At 42.2% G+C, this 17347-nt stretch overlaps 1 protein-coding gene across 2 annotated transcripts in view; it reads right to left on the bottom strand.

Moving 5' to 3' along the window:
* LOC111871073 overlaps positions 1–17347 on the bottom strand; it is a 436676-nt gene that overhangs the window by 274633 nt on the left and 144696 nt on the right. Inside the window, exon 3 of one of the 2 annotated variants that reach the window (XM_023863850.2) lies at positions 13258–13500. The exons of the other annotated variant lie outside the window; for it this stretch is intronic. The gene's annotated coding sequence lies outside the window, so the exon portion shown is untranslated. The remainder of the gene's footprint in view (positions 1–13257; positions 13501–17347) is intronic. 2 annotated transcript variants of the gene reach the window in all.

Genomic DNA, 17347 nt, shown 5'->3' with positions numbered 1-17347 from the left:
CTGTCCAGGTGATTCATAACATGGTGGCAAAAATGTGGCGGCGTATGCACGTAAGCCGGCATGGAAAAAAAACTTTCAGAGTTTTCCTTTCCGATGACATAAACCTGATACGTGTACGACAATTAGTTTCTGAGATATGATTTTTTTATTTTGGATACTTTCATCCGGACAGCCTATGTATATATATCCTTCTTGAGAAAATAAAGTGTTTTGTGTGGTTACTTCATATTAGTGCAATTTGACTATCAGTACCAAGGATGTGTCAGATTTTGCACAGACGGTAACGGTGCGATTTTATAGGTTGTCTAAATGTTTATTATTATTTATTATTATATATTTATTATACTGATTATGATGCGATCACGTTCTTCCAAATACTTTTCTATTCATTCGTTTATCGTACTACTATTCAGTGCTATATAGCCCAGCCACATACAGCGAATTAAATAACTCACAAAAAGAATTTTTCATGCTACAGACTGATAATGGCTGACCTGTGCATGATTCTGTGGAGAGTCAAGTTCAACAGGAAGATATGGCGAACGTTAAAACTGTAGTTCTGTGTCTCTGTGCGCGACAAGCCATAGTGTTTTGGTCTCACAGCAGAGCACTACAGAGCGGAAACATGTAGCGAGGCTGCCTGCAAGGTATACCGACTTACTGTAAGCTCTACTGTTAAATCACGCCTCTCCAAGCGCCCACATCCTCCATGGAACAATTTCAGATGCATATATATTTTACTTCTATTGTTAAATATATGTAGCTGTCTCGTCACCAAAATGAAGTGCAAAATTGAGACATAAAGATAACTAACGGATGTTTTGAAAACGTGGCACAGTTCAGATATTTGGGAATGATTGTAACAAATCAAAACTTGATTTAGGAGGAAATTAAGACGAGGTTGAAGTCGGGTAATACTTGCTACCACTCAGCCCAGAACCGTTTTTCTCCTCGTCTGCTGTCTAAAAACGTAAAAATTAGAACATACAAAACCACAATTTTGCCTGTGGTTCTGTATTGGTGTGAAACTTAGTCTCTAACATTAAGGGAGGAACACAGACTGGAAGTGTTTGATATAATGGCCCTAAGTAGAATATTTGGACGGAAGAGAAATGAAGTGACAGGAGTTTGAAGAAAACTGCATAATGAGGAGCTTCATACCTTGTACTCTTCTCCAAGTATAATTAGAATGATCAAGTCAAGGAGGATGAGGTGGGCAGGGCATGTAGCACAGATGGTGGAGAGGAGAAATGCATATAGGATATTGGTGGGGAAGCCGGAAGGAAGTACACCACGGGGAAGACCAAGGCGTAGATGGGTGGACAATATTGAAATGGAACTTAGTGAAATAGGATGGGATGGTATTAAGTGAATTGATCTGGCTCAGGATAGGGACTAGTGAAGAGCTCTTGTGAACACGGTAATGAACCTTCGGGTTTCGTAAAATGCTGAGAAATTCGTGAGTAGCTGCACAATTGATGGATTCTCAAGAAAGGCTCAGCTCCATGAGTAAGTGAGAGACTTTCATACCAGATAAAAGTTTCAGTGGAATTCTCGCTTCTGGGTTCACATTACTGGGCGATAAGAAAATAATATACTGTGACATGATCATGTAAACATTTCCCGTTGAGTGGGAACGGCTCAAGAAAAGAGTGAGCTATCGATAGCAAAGGCCCGCGACAACAATAGGACTAAAACTGCTGGGAGTGGTGTTTTCTATGTAGTCAATGCCGACCTATATAGCGAGATTGTTTTCACGATATTCATAAGAGACAAACCGACCTTCTCGTCAGAGAGGATGTTATATAATGGCTATGACTGAAAGGGTTCAGTTGAAAAAATCCCTGGCCGTGAGTCTCAGGGGACTTGACGCTAAGAAGAAACCGACTGTCCATAAAGAAACAGACGTACAGTAACTGTGACTTTGAATTGAGCAGTTGCGAGATAGTCGCCAGCTGACAAGGGCATGTGTATGAGAGCAGAGGAACATCCGATTGCTGGAAGCCATTACCAGGCAACAACTAGTGAAGACATGGAAGGCTTTACGTGTGCTGCAGTGCAGTGAACTGAATAGTGTGTAGATCCGTGAAAAGTTTATAGTTACTTGTGGTTGCGTGTTATAATTGTTCAACAAATCTAATTATCAGTGCAAACCCCTTGTATAGTGACTAACAACTGATACTATTTGTATGTATTTTTCTTGAACATTCTTTCCAGTATGTGCCCCCCCAAAATTATGCATTAAGTTATAACGAAGTAATGAAAGCACATAGGCAAATCGCGTAACAAGTTTTAATTAGTCTATCCTCGTTTCATTGCACTTTCATTTCAATACAAAGTCTCTAATAGCTTCGTGTATTTGCTTCTTTGTTCACAATTATAAAGAATATTTTCATGACTAATATTTAATATTTAAAGAGACGGGGCACTCAATTTTGTGAAGCAAATTAACTTCAGAATATTACTTCCCAACGCTGAGATGCAACTCGAATCATTTGTCAAGCCTTTGTAGGAGACAATTAGAATCTTTATTACAGGATATGAAAACAGACTTGCAATATCCAACCTTATTACAGCTGTTCAAAAAGCGCACAGCTATTATTTCTATTACCCCTTCACAGCGAATCTTGCATATATTGTCACGTGTATTAGTGACTAAGACACGAGTCTAGATTGGCAATCGATTTATTGGATAATTACAAGTCGTAACTACAGAGAATTATAACACTCCAAATTATTACTGGACCGGTCACGGTAGTCAAGCGGTCTAAGGCATGTACTGTCTTCACTCGCTTGGAAACCGGGATCGTGGGTTCGAATCCCACTCAAGGCATGAATGTTTGTTGGCGTTTTTCTGTGTTTGTGTACAGGTAGGAGCCTTGCGACGAACTTATCACCCGCCCAAGGAGTCAGATCAAGAAAAACCGAAGTGAACGGAGAAATTCATGGAGGTAGGCCTAGGCCCACTGGGGCTGTAGTGCCAAGGGAAAAAAAAATTATTACTGAAACAATAACACGTAAAGTAAGGTCTTCAACACTTCAATTCTGATCTTCGTTTGCAGCCTCCGGGGCTCTGTTGTTGGATTCTGTCAGTCTGTTATCTTCGCTGCTCTTATAATCTTCCCTTGAACCGTGTAGAAGTCACTGCACTCCGCACTGTCTCCCTCAGTTGCCTTGAACTGTCCCCTCAACTCGACTTCTAACTGAACTGCTGGTGTTAAAGTCAGAGTCACATTGCGACTGACGGTCAGTCAGTCAGTCAGTCAGTCAGTCTTGGTGTCGAGCCTCATCTGGGGCTCATGACCAGATATTTATTACTGTTTGACACTTACGGTCTTCATTTTGTAGGGCGCCTCTCTGACGAGGGGAAGGGTCTGTCTTTTCTATATGCTGCTGTCCCTTGCCAGGGCAGTCTTTTTAGGGTCCGAGTCCCTTGGGACTCGCGACTATATTTTACTGTCTAGAAATTGACATTTCCCATTTTGTCGCCTCCTACCACTCGCAGGGTCACGGTGGAGGTATTCGACCCCGCCTCCACATGGGAGACTACTGCGGTTCAAAGTCAAAGTCATATTGCGACTGACGATCAGTCAGTCAGTCTTGGTATCGAGCACCCTCCTGGAGCACATGACCGGATATTTATTGCTCCTCGACTTTTACGGTATTGTTTCTGTGGGACGCCCTCTCTGACCAGAGGACAGGTCTGTCTTTTGTACATTCTGCTGGCCCTTACCAGCGCTGTGTTTCTCGGGTCCTAGTCCGTTGGGACTTGCGACCATATTTTACTGTCTCACATTTGAGACTTCCCATTTCGTCGCCTCCTACGACTCGCAGGGTCACGGTGGTATTATTCGACGCCCCCCTTCCACACGGATAGTACCAGTACTGCTGCTAGTCAAAGTCAAAGTCACATTGCGACTGACGCTCAGTCTGTCTGTCTTGGTGTCGAGCCACGACTGGGGCTCATGACCAGATTTTTTTTCTTTATATGAAAGTTACTGTCCTGTTCATTTGGGGCGCCCTCTCTGACGAGAGGTCGGGTCTGTCATTTGTCAGTCATAGTCTGTGTTAGTATGTCCATTGTCAGTATTTATATATATTTACAAATCTAATCTTAATTCCTATTTCTATGTACAATATATACAAGGCCTCTGTCAATCCAGGCTCAGTACAGCAGATTATGCCCAATTTCTAGTAATATTCGCTACCACGGCAGTCTAGTCACTTGAACGGTCGTATGCCTGACCGCCGCCAAGTTTAAGCCTCTTATACTTTCTGTGTCGGGCTTCGCCTTGTCCGATGTTGCGAACATTCTCATTTTCATGATTTTGTATGACTTCTGCTTGTTTCCTGCATAATTTTGTTATATAGTCATAAACGTACGGGATTTTAAATGCCATGTGCAAATAGCGGACCGGTGTGCTCCTTGGAAAATTGCCAATGGTGCGGAGAACCTTGTTTCGCAGTACTGCTCTTATCCTCTAAACTTCGTTATATAGCCTCCGCACGGACCACATAGAAAATACGGCAACTATTGTTGAATAAATTTCCTTACTGTTCGTTGCCTAGGAACAGACGTCTGATATTGTTGTAACGCTCCCAGCTGAAGGTTGTTTACAGGTCCGCTGCCTAACACTGGAAAGCTCTTTTCCTATTGTTGGTCAAGAATTTTTCTTCGGAGGAATGTGTTTACTTAGCTGTTCCATAGAAACGGATATATACAGGGTGTTCAATCAAGTAGGAAACTTCGCAACACTGCTGACCGGCCCAATATTCCTCACAGATTGTTGCTGTAACTGTAACGGCGTGCGTTTATCAGCGCTAATGACTCATTCTGCTATCAGCAATTACAGCAGCAATCTGTGAGGAATGTTGGGCCGGTCAGCGGTGTTGCGAAGTTTCCTCCTTAACTGAACGCACTGTATATATTGTATATGCGTCATTTCGGTATTAATAAATGTACAGAATAATCCAGACGAGTAGTATGAGAGAAGAAAGTGACTTGTGTCTCCACTTTTTATTACGTATGCATATATATATATGTCAAATGATTGATATTCATGTTAAGGTTTTCATTACCGATCACATAAAGTGATATTCGATGGTGCATGAAAATATGTGCTGCTCGTGACGGGAGTATCCACTCCCATTTATCAACGTGTAAGATCAATGATTCATGTCGGCTTTATCAATCCGCCTCGGTCCTGAATATAGATCGAACAGCGCCAGATACTCGTATGTAGTGGAGTTACAGTTGCACTGTTCTCATTGCAAAGAATGCTAAGGAAAGCATGTGGCTATCCCGTGGGATACTACTGTCATGCCTGGAAATATGTTCTACTTGGCAACCAGCGACAGATCTTAACTTATTGTCCTCTTAGAGAACAAATAATTTGTACTGACCATTACAGTCTCCGTCCCCCCACTTCATGTCCTTTAGCAGTGCGACGCACCTCGCGTGGTGAGGTAGAAGAAGCTGTGTTACAAGAAACTAAACTGATAATTCTGACAGCCAGAGCATTAGCCAATCTGTTGAACCACATCTACGTAGTAGATTTCGTAGTACCGAGATTGAGAATGCGTAGAGGTTTGCCTTCATTTCGTCGTACCTGTGTCCATATATCATGATGCTAAGGACAGGGAAGCTGTATTGTCCAACTTCACTTGAATCAGAATATATTAGTGCCTAACGCTCCCTACTGTACAGCTACATCTTCACGTTAGCGCTCGCAGTTGCTAGCTGTTACTGAGGATGTTTGAGAACAATGTGCTGAGGAGAACATCTGGACCGAAGAGGGATGAAGTCACGAGAGGTTGGAGAAAACTGAGCTTCATAACTTGTACTCTTCTCAAAGTATAATTAGAATGATCAAGTCAAGGAGGATGAGACTGGCAGGGCAAGTAGCAAGAACGGGGAACAGAAGAAATGCATATAAGATATTGGTGGGAAAGTCACAAGGAAAAAGACCACTTGGAAGAGAGACCTAAGTGGGTGGACAATATTAAAAAATGGGATGGTATGGACTGGATCAATCTGGCTCAGGATAGGGACCAGTGGAGGGCTCTTGTGGACACGGTAATGAACCTTCTGGTTCTATAAAATGCTGGGAAGTTCTTGAGTAGCTGCAGAATTGGCGGCTCCTCAAGAAGGGCTCATCTCATGAGTGAGTACCATAAAACTAAGAAAGAAGTAAGTAAAGTGCGTGCTGCTTCTGGACTGTAACGTCTTTTTGTGCGACAGAGTTCCATCAAAGCTTCGAGAGAAGTAAACGCCTTCATCTTCAGTGTCGCAAAATAAGCCAGGCAAGAAATCAGCATTAACATGCTGCCAGCAACAATGGCGAACTTCTGCCGACTTAACAGAACTTACAAGTCCATACTGTGCCCAGTGACCGCTGTGAGAGCCTCAGAATGAATACGAGATTCCGAAGTTTAGGTCCCGCTTTCCGATTTTCGTCTATGTGTGGCTGTAATCTAAAATATATTTCCTCTTCTGTTCTTCCGTTTCTCTTCGTGTGTGTCTGCCGTTGCTAAGAGGCCATAATACAACTATGGGATACAGGTACATGACAGCCACCGACTTTCTAGGAAATCATGTATTGAAGAAAGCAGTCTTCTGGGATTGGGCACCGTGTATATGTGGTGTTAACCGACGTTTTTGAGGAACGTATCGCCTCCATCTTCAGGGTAGAAGGAAAAATATAAGAAATCCGCAAGCGAAGAGACCGTGAGGACCGGTAACGTCTGTTAACACCACATATACACGGTGCCAAATCCCAGAAGACTGCTTTCTTCATAGTCACCGCCGTAAAAACCTCAAATCTTACAAATCATGTATTGTTTAACATAAAGTGATCTATTGGATATCTGCAGGACATATGACACCTTACTTACTTACTCATGGATCTGAGACCTTCTTCAGGAGAAGCCAAATCTGCAGCTATTCAAGAATTTTTCAGCATTTTATGGAACCCGAAGGTTCATTACCGTGTTCACAAGAGTCCTCCACTTGTCTCTACCCTAAGCCATATCAATCCAATCCATACTATCCCATCCTATATCTCTAAGATCCATTTTTAATATCGTCCAACCATCTACACCTAGGTCTTCCCAGTGGTTCTTTCCTTCTGGTTTCCACAGACGTAAGTATTATGAAAGATATGTGAAGTCACATGGAATTTCCTAACTCCGAATTCAATGTTCAATTATGAACAATTAGGTTTTTTTTTTTTTGTATTTTGGAGTGCACTAATTTTCATGCGTCAGTTGAGACTTTAAAGTGTACTTTCTACATTGTCTATGGAGTTTATTAAAAATACAGCCCGGCGATTAATCTGATATACAGCATGTATGCACTTACAAACACTAAGTGCAGCTGTTGCATTTATTGCACTTCATTTTAAGCAGATTCAGTAAGACGAGCGATGAATTTGGCTGGTCTTCATCACATTCTGTGCCTTATAATGAAAATAATGTCCGATAGTGAGGAAGGAGAGTTTGTAGAATAATCACAGCGCTTGAATAATACTCTGTTTCGCAGACTAAGTTTGCTTTATTGTTAGAGAGGCTGTGACGTTCCTGATAGTGTGGAAATAGTCCATAATTAATCAACCGCTTGTAGTTTCCTGGATGCTACTCTGCCCCTTCCTTCGTTTTCCTTGGCATCAGAACTAGAAGGAGAAGGGAAATTGCGATGCGGCTCAGCGGACCGCGAATATTCGCAACAATTTCGGAGGAAGTGTCCGTGACGACATGGTTCATCCGAAACGTTCTCTACAGTTACCAGTGTTTTACAAATACCATCTGGGCGCTCGCTTCTCTTCCTGTCGTCCTTTTGCTGCTGATATAACATATGTTGTCATACTAGAATAATTCATAGAAGTCCTGCGCTGTTTTGTTCATAAATGTCCGTAAAAGTTTTTACAGAAGAAATGATCACCAAGAGGGTCACCGTCAGTAAGCAACACAAAAAAGTGAAATGTCTGTTTTGTAGACACGTTTAATATCACGTCAAAGCAATTCGGCATTTCTTTCCATGTGCTAGTATTCAAATATTAAGGAAGATGAGGTGGGTAGGGCTTGTAGTACGAATGGGGGAGAAGAGGAATGCATATAGGATGTTGGCGGGAAAACCAGAAGGAGAGAGTCCACTAGGAAGACCCAGACGTAGGGGGATGGAAAATATTAAAATGGATCTTAGAGGGATAGGATGGGATGGTATGGATTGGATTGATTTGGCTCAGGATAGGGACGAGTGGATGGCTCTTGTGAACACGGTAATGAACTTTAGGATTCCATAAAATGATGGGAAGTTCTTGAGTAGCTGCAGAATTGGCGGTTTCTCATGAAGGGCTCAGCTCCGTGAGTGAGGAAGTAAAATTCAGTATGAAATATTTTTATTTTATATAAAATTTTAGAAACTGCAAACAGGCGTGACCGAACTGTATTGCCAGTGTAGAACATTAGGCCCCAAAACAATTCAGCAAGCCCAAAGCCATTCATATACTGTTCTCTGTAGCCTCACCACACAGGATGAAACTTTTGAGTGATACGCAGATGAGCTGCATGCTATTCCGAGAAATCATCATTTACTTTCAACCTTAACCAATCCAGGTGATTATATCGGATTTCGGGGGGGGGGGACGGTGTTTGTGCATGAGCTCATCTTTCCTCTCCGACCAATACACTTCGCTTTAACAATTGCGGAGCCGGGATAGCGACTGGCTATGGGCTGGACGAACGAGGTTTCGGAGTTCGAGTCTTGGTAGGGTTGAGAATTTCCACTTCTCCACGTCGTCCACACCGGCTCTGCGGCCCATCCCACCTCCTACACAATGGGTAGCGTGGACTCTTCTTCTGCAGATAAAACGGCCGGGGCGTGAATCTGAACACACTTCTGAGGTCAAGAAAATTTGGATCTATACATCAACTCCCCATAAGCCTTCATGGTGTAGTGCCTAATTAGTTAAGCACAGTTAACAATTTGCAAGACCTAGATTCTAGAGCATTTTGGAAAACCGGAAAATAATTTTAGGAAAAACTGTAGTGAATTAGGAACTCACAGCAGCTATACTGGCAAACTAACACAAATATACTCATTTAATGCCTGTTATTACTTAATATAATTTTATTGATGTTGAGATAACGGTGTCGGTAGTGAACTCTAGAACTATGTCGGTTGATATGTATGTATGTATGTATGTGTGTGTGTGCGTGTGTACGCGGGAGGCAGTAGCGAATTAATAACGTCCAAACGTAATGAATGAAGACTAATCAATATTAAGGAAGGAAGGAGGTTCAAAAGGGTGTAAACCACATGAATTGCATTTACACCTCGCTATAATTACTCTGGATTAATTTATGGTAACGGATCTATACTGAAATGACTGCCGACACTGAGTGAGTGAAGCAAAAAAAAAAAAAAAAAAAAGCTATCCTGTAACAGGCTGTTAATGCCCACAGGTCTGTAAGGCGTAGAGGCTCTCATATTTTCTCTAGACGATCGGATCACAGATGGCGGTGAGGTCCTCAGACTTACGCGTCGGCCACCAGTTACTCCCAAAAATATTCCTGGTACTCATTTCTGTTAGAGGCTGAGTCGACCCCATGGCCATAGTGCTGCTGGAAGGATTAGGTAAATTGAAAATATCCTACTCATCGAAACACGAACCCACGTCCTTCCGGCTTGTAGCATAGTTCCTCTACCAACTACGCTACCGCGTGCCCCAAAATTTATGTATACTTTTCATCAATCACTAAACACTCAAGTAATGCCCACTATTTTATGAAACCCTAATGTTCATTGTCGTTTCCACAAGAGCACGCCACTGATCTCTATCCAGAACCAGAAGAATCCAATCCAACCGCACCATCCTCACGAGTTATTTAAATCAATAAACTGCTTGTTACGTCATGTAACCTGAAATACATCATATTTTGATACCAGCTTTTCAAAAACCAGTAATTTATGTCCACTCCTGATGTGTGTTGGTGTAGCGGAAACACTCTAAACTTGTATTCGAGATGTGTTCTGTTCGAATCTGGCCCGGTGCAATGGGGAGTCTGACTGAGCTTTGTGGTTTTCCTTAATCCCTCCAGGCCAATATACGAGATAATAACTCGACTGTGCCACAATCTCTTCCCTCCAAACCCTCTCCAATTCATCACTCATCAATCATTCTACCGTCGAACATATACAGTATGCTTTACATACATATATAGTAGTAAAATAAACCACAAAAGAATTTTCATTCCCCGAATTCAAAACAGTTCTCATCCCTACACAACATCACGTATAGAACTAAACTGACAAGAAATACTGTCATTAATAATTCATTAACAGTGCGTGCAGTGCAGTATTTTGGAGTGAGAGGAAAGCTACAGTTTGGAATTACATCGTGTCATCGCTTCTAAAGCAGAATAAAGTCGCAGCAGGAAGACCCGAAGCGGATAACACAAGGCTATAGTTTCATGCTCCCATGTGGCTGGCCAGTCACACGAAACATTTATCTATATAATGGCTTTCCCAGGAAAACATCAAGAGTCAAATTTAATTATAGAGGATTCGAACTTCGACCTTCCATAAGTCATCAGACACAGCGTTACTTCATTTGCTTTGTTGTAAGGTGGAAACGCTAATGGTATAAAAAAAGTAAAGCGATCCCTGTAACAGGCCGTGGAAGCCAGTAGGGTTGTGAGACGTCGAGGTCACCACATTTTCTAGACAATCGGCTCACAGATGGCGTTGAGGTTGTCAGCCCTAGGCGCCGGCCGCCCTTTACCTCCAGGATGATTTCTGTTACTCATTTCTGTTAGAGACTGAATCGACCCCAGGGCCATAGTGCGGCTGGTAGGATTAAGTAAATTGAAAAATTCCACCTCTTCGGGACTCGAATCCGTGACATTCCGGCTTGTAGCATTATGCCTCAACCAACTACGTTACCGCGTGCCCCATATATATATATATATATATATATATATATATATATACTGTCACGTGTCCGGTGTTCAGTGACTAATAATAGCGGGATCTGGATTGCATGACTGCATTTATTGGCGCCTTCCTGTACAATCACTCTTAATTACAATCAATTACAACAGCTCACAATCAGTGACTGTCTAAGACTCGCTCCTCTTCTTACTGAACTACGAGTGTCTTCTCTTCCACTGTGACTGACTTGGTTCTGATTTACGGGTCGGTCACTTCTTCAACTTCCGCTGTCCGCTGGTTCACACTCCACAGCTGAACACTCAACTCTCTTACGAATGACGAATGACTGACTCCGAATCAATTACGCATCCTCCCTTTATAACTTCGGGTAGACGGAACATAACTCACCACCCTCAACAGCTCCTTTACTGTTCTGTGCTTACCCGTTGCTGCGGAAACGCGTGTTAATTTCATAGCAACGAGTTTATATTTTCTAGTTTTCGTATCCACGTGTTCCGTAAGCAGTTGGTTTGCAAGACTCCGGTACAAGATGAAGGATAGTACTCAGCTTCACGTATCGACCGCTTTAACCCCGAGTAAGAAGCCCCACGTATCCTTTGGATATGAGGCTGCTTGGCCCCCAGATCCAGTCTGAACGCTGAAGAGAAGAGAAAAAATTCGACCCGCCGGAAATCAAACCCCGACCTCCAACTCGCAGCCCGTCTCTATTCCGACTGAGCTGCCCCAGGAGATAAAACTTTTTTTTTTGCCTTACGATTTTCGTCACTTCAAGAGACGAACGAACAATGTTAATGGCTTACCACATGCTTTCACGCTAATGTCTGGCTTGGATTATACAAGAACCTTGACCCTGAAGGTGGAGGCTATATGTTTCCCGAAACGTCGGTTGACTTTCAAAGGAATACAAGGCATTTTAGTCTCTATTTATTAATAAAATTGACGGTCAGGATGCCCTCTATAAAAGATTTAATATTTATGAGTTCTATAATGTGGAGCTTCGTGATATGTCTTTCCGCCAAACTGTTGAAGTGATCAAATCAAGAGGATGGATGGTGCATGTAGAACGCATTAGATTTAAATGCGTACAAAATTATAGTAGAGGAATTTTAAAGGAAAATGCTACCTTGGCCTAGATAAAGGAAATATTGTTCTGTAGGACTGTAGACTGAATTTAACTGGCTGCAGATGTAATCGAGTTATGAGTTGATATGAACTTCGGGTCCATAGAAGGTAAAGAATTACTTGACCGACTAAGCGACTTTTAATTTCGCTCGAAAAATTCGTCTCCTTTGAATTATTTAACATTTTTTAATGATGAATAACTTTTAAACCTTTTCAAACAAACCAGTGTGTTATTTTAAACAACGCCGTTTAAATCACCTCCCTTGCTGGACAGGTCAAAGGGTAGGCATCAGATGAAGAGAGAGACCAAAATCCAAAAACTGATGCCGGAAGCAGCGTCATCAGCAGCGACTTGAAGCACAGAGCAAAATGATGCTCGAGATGGTTTTGGGAGACACTGTGGACCTGTCGTATGACAGATTACTGATGAAATGAAAAAGCTTCGAACACAGGATCGACAGCTTGTAACTCAGTGGCTGCAGAACCCGAGGATTCAACTCCGCTAGTAATAAAGCCCGCCACTGAACACGATTTGAGCCAGTTAAATAATTTCCATCCTCACAACATTCCCATCCTTCAATCATCCTGTTCTCCTTAGCCTCCTCCCCAATATGTTCAGCATGTATGCCTCTTGCACATATGCCCAGCCTATCGGAGCCTCCTAGGATCCATTTTCCTGAAAACGGAAGCTCACATACATAAATCATGGAGCTCCTCGCTGTGCAAAATCCTAAGTAGCTCATTTACTCGTTCTTCGTTGGTCTATTTGTTTCCAAACCATTATAATTTACGTTCTTTCTTCAAATTATGAGGTAACGCTCCACAACGACACAAAGTAACAGGGAAAAATATTTTATTCTGTCTCGACTTCAGAGTCTTGGAAAATAGGGTGAATGAAAACAGTTTTAGAACTGCATGAAAACAAGTTTTCCAGATTCCTGCCAGTCACAAATTAAACGTCATTCAGCATTTCAACGTTTACTGTTTGTAGTTTCATTTCTGCTGCAACAAACTAATCAAAGGGTTATAACTTGAAGCCTAACCGTCATGGCGTAATCTACAGTATTTTCCCCACTACAGACAAAGAAATCTGATCTAAGTATCGAACCCATGACTCTTAAATGTTATCAGAATTTTTAATTTCCTCATTAGGCGCTACGTAAAATGAAGCGTAGTAACCTTACCTGCTGAACAGTCCGGTATGTCTGGCCACGAACTCACTTTCAGCAGCGCTGACTTGTTCGTTGACCTCACACAAAAGATTTGGTGTCAAGCGTCCTCAGCAGGTATATCGAATGGGAGCAAAGCGTCTATACAACCGACGCCGGCACTTCGAGTCGCGGGTCTGACGGACGGGAGAACTAACGGCGCCTCCACTAGCGCCTCTACCGGGCGTCGTTCCGAATCCAGCAGCATTACTGTTGAAGCTACAGCAAACATGGGATGCATTAGCACAGAAACGTTACTGCGAAAACCACAGAGAAGCAAATATACGTGTATGTTGGTTCTGTAGAAGCTGTGGAAGTATTCGCCACAGCTATATGTAAAGTCCTACAAGTACAAGATACGTCGACGCCCTGGGCAAAATTACAACACACGTCTCTTTCCAGGAGTGATTCCCCTTCGCACACCCCTTTCCTAGCCGCATATAAGTTAGGACGCGCGAAGGGTGGGATGCGTTGTTGTCAGCATAAGTTGCAGGAGGCAGAATAGACTGCACCAAAGGGGCCATAAGACCGTTACAAAGGACTTACAAGTTCATGCGCTGCTGTAGAAGTGAGAGATGTGCTAAGAGTTTCACGACACTAGTAAGCCTCTGTGGTCTAGTGGTCAGAGTTCCTGCCTACAGATCTAGAGGTCCCGGGTTCGATTCCCGGCGCTACCAGATTCTCTGAGAAGTAGTGGGTCTGGAACGGGGTCCACTCAGCCTCATGAGGATAATTGAGGAGCTATTTCAAGGAAATAGCAGCTCCGGTCTAGAAAACCGAGATTAACGGTCGTGGGACCCGTTGCGCTGACCACGTGACACCCTCTACCCGCAAAAGTTGGCATTAACTTCGCTAACAAGCGGCGGTCGCTCGGTCGGTATAGTTCGCTTGCGGAATACAGGCCACCGAGTTTTGTTATTTCTTTTTAATAATATTTTTGTCACGGATTAACGCATACTTCAGATTATGAACTTATCTTTTAACAGTGTTTATCTGACCAGAGATATTTCAGCCCACATTCTGACTCGAAACCGCAGTTCCTTTACGGTGCAACTTCTTAGTCTGAGTGAAGTTGTGTATATGTTGTGTATAAAAACTTTTACGGGAGGCTCGTGATGTAGATGTAGTAATATTAATGTTAATTATTTAGTTGTTTACATTTTCTATAGAACGGACAATACTTTATAAGATGAGGCACCAACTAAAGTGAAAGCTGGAATGTTTAAACCAGAAGATACGTCCGTTACTAGGTTACGTCACAGTAAACGCCACGTCAGCGTAGCAACAGTTAGGCACGCAACAACAGACGAATTGTGGGGAGCGGTGTTCTCTGTGAGTCCGTGCAGAGGCAGTCTAGAGAGTCTTCAGTCTGCTGTTAACAGTTCGTCGTTCAAGACAGTCGCTCCTGATAGAGACATAAAAGGAGGATGTTTCCCCATTGTTTTGAGCCGTTGCTTAGCAACGACAAGCCGAATTGTGAGGCAGACGACATCCAACGACAGCAGAAGCCACTGAACACGGAAACTGGAAGACCTACGGCGTTAGAAGCCGTTACTAGACAACCGGTCAAGACACGGGAGACTGAAAAGAGCTAGCGCGTGCTGTAGTGAATTTCAGAGAGTGTGAATTAGCGACAGTGCTATAGTACTTGTAGTTAGAATCTGTAAGACTCCAGTAAATTTGATTACCAATTTTAAGCCTGTCCATAGTCACCTCATCATGTGATGTTTTAATTTTAAAATTCATGGGGATGAAAACGTCGACTAAGTTTCACACTAGTTCCAATCACAATTCCTGAAATATTACCTTTAATATACTGGTAGTTGACAAGAAAAGCATAAGCAGTAAATGATGAGTGGTCCAAAATATTCTGCATCCCTGATCTGAGACCCTGAAGGCGACGTAAAACAAGCAGAAAATAAAATTCTCCAAGTCCTTCTCAGAAGCTGGTTTTCCTGTGTGTCGTCAGAATGTAGCACATTCTAGTGTTTTCTGACCAATTGATGTTTCTTTCCGTATCGTATTCTCTCTTCCTCTTTTCTTCTCTTTATTTATTCATTCCTGCTCCATTTCTGTTTTCTTTTCTTATTTCTTCCTTACCTTGTCCTTCCCTTCTTAATCACTTTCTCTCCGTGTCTGTGCTTTCTCTTTCCTTTTCCCTTTATATTCGTCTGTCGTTTTCAGTTTAATTAATTATTCCCTTATTTAAAATGCCCTTTACGCTAGGCGTAGTAATTCACGTTATATTTTGCTATATTCTAACGCTTTAGATAAAGCGAAAAGCGAGAGCTAATCACTCTACACTGAAGGGTAAAACCGCTGTTCGCGGCAACATCTGTCTCCTAGCAGACTTGTGTGGCGATGAAGCTTCAGCCTTGTCGTGTGGGATGATCTCTGTTAGAAATTCGATAAAGTTATATTTATCGTGGCTGGCTCTCTGTATGTTTGCTCAGTGTCTTCAGGCAAATTTCGTAATAATGTCTTCAAGTATGCCACAACACTCTCCTTCATTTCCCACTTCATCTGCTCACCATTAATTCTTGTCTTCCCATCCCGTTCGAAACTGTAGACCATAAAACATTCACAGGTTAAAGAGGATCAAGCCGAGGAACTCTCTTATGTAAAATACGTTTAAGTTTATTTTATGATGATCTGTGAACTGGGAGACAATCCTGGAATTGCAAAGTGCTTGGAACAATTTGTAATTACTGGCCATAATCAAAATGTGTGAGTCATTATTCTACTTACGTGCTGTCGAAACTTATGTCTCTGAGTGGGTAGCACTATGCCTTCACCTTCGAAACTTACGTGTCTGAGTGGGTAGCACTATGCTTTCACCTTCGAAACTTACGTGTCTGAGTGGGTAGCACTATGCCTTCATTCTGGAGTTCTTCACTTCAGATATCGACTGGGAGACCGGGGACAGGGACAGTTTTATGTGTTCTTTACCGGAAGACACAAATATTGGGGTATTATTGTAATTTGATACGATATCCTGTGCTTCAACTTAAATTATGGCGACTCGCATTAAAATGAACTTCCCTTAAACTGAGTTTGGCTTTCTCATACACAGTCGTAGGTACAGCAGACAACTCTAGGGAATACAAAATTTGACTATCTACCACCATTTTCCTAATCTACTTACCTGTTTTTATATAGTCATTCCGATTGAAGTGTGGTCTTCATTATAAATGAACATCGCCGTAATCCATGCCTATTTTCCCTCGCGGTATTTCCGTCTCGCGAACCTCATTTTCCTAACCTTCGTCTAGAAGGAAAGCCGTGTTACAAGTAGTCCCATCTAGCAAATATTCTTTACTCTGAGCAGTTCACAGTTGAAGTAATGGCAAGTGGAAATTCATCAATATTCTTCGAAGTTCTTTGCATAAAAGGAGTCGCTTGTAGAAAAAAAAAGATTGAATCCACACCAGGAAGTCTTCTGCCAAAAAAAAATCTTATTCACCTCGTGGTATTTTACATTGAGAGCGAGGTTAAAAAGCAAATTCATGAAGTAATGTTGATTCTTAAAGCAGAATACGAGAATATTTTCATAAGATGTTAATGAGAATTCGAACACGTTATCTTAGAGAGCAAAAAGGAAACGGAAGAACACCATTTGTGGTAACTTTCCTTTTGGCAATAAATTGCCTGCGCCCACTTCGCATATTCGTTCTTTAGTTGCATAATTCCATGACAAGAAACGATTGCTCTTTCGGTCAGCCCTTGCGCCCTGGCATTGGAAAGAGATCATCACGATCATGCTGTTATTCCTCCTCAACACTTTTCTTCGCATCACTTGAGCATACGTTCCGAGAAAGGCAGGTTGCAGCTCAGAAACTTTAATGTGATACGCACGAAACTGAACGCACGACGCTGGATTATAAAGCACCGTAAAACATGACAGTTTCTGAAAGAAATGAAATGGTTTTGGATGAAAGCCGTAGTCTTCTAATCGAAGTACTACGCAGGCATTTCTCTGGAGTGTCTGAGGAAACACGATACGCGGCAGTATTTGATATTCAAACAAGGTACATAAAATGTATACAAACGTATGCAGTCTACATAA

This window comes from Cryptotermes secundus, unplaced genomic scaffold (genome assembly GCF_002891405.2).
Source record: "Cryptotermes secundus unplaced genomic scaffold, Csec_1.0 scaffold73, whole genome shotgun sequence".
NCBI lineage: Eukaryota > Metazoa > Arthropoda > Insecta > Blattodea > Kalotermitidae > Cryptotermes > Cryptotermes secundus.
The sequence above is the reverse complement of the archived record's forward strand: the minus strand, read 5'-3'. Positions and strand labels throughout refer to the sequence as shown.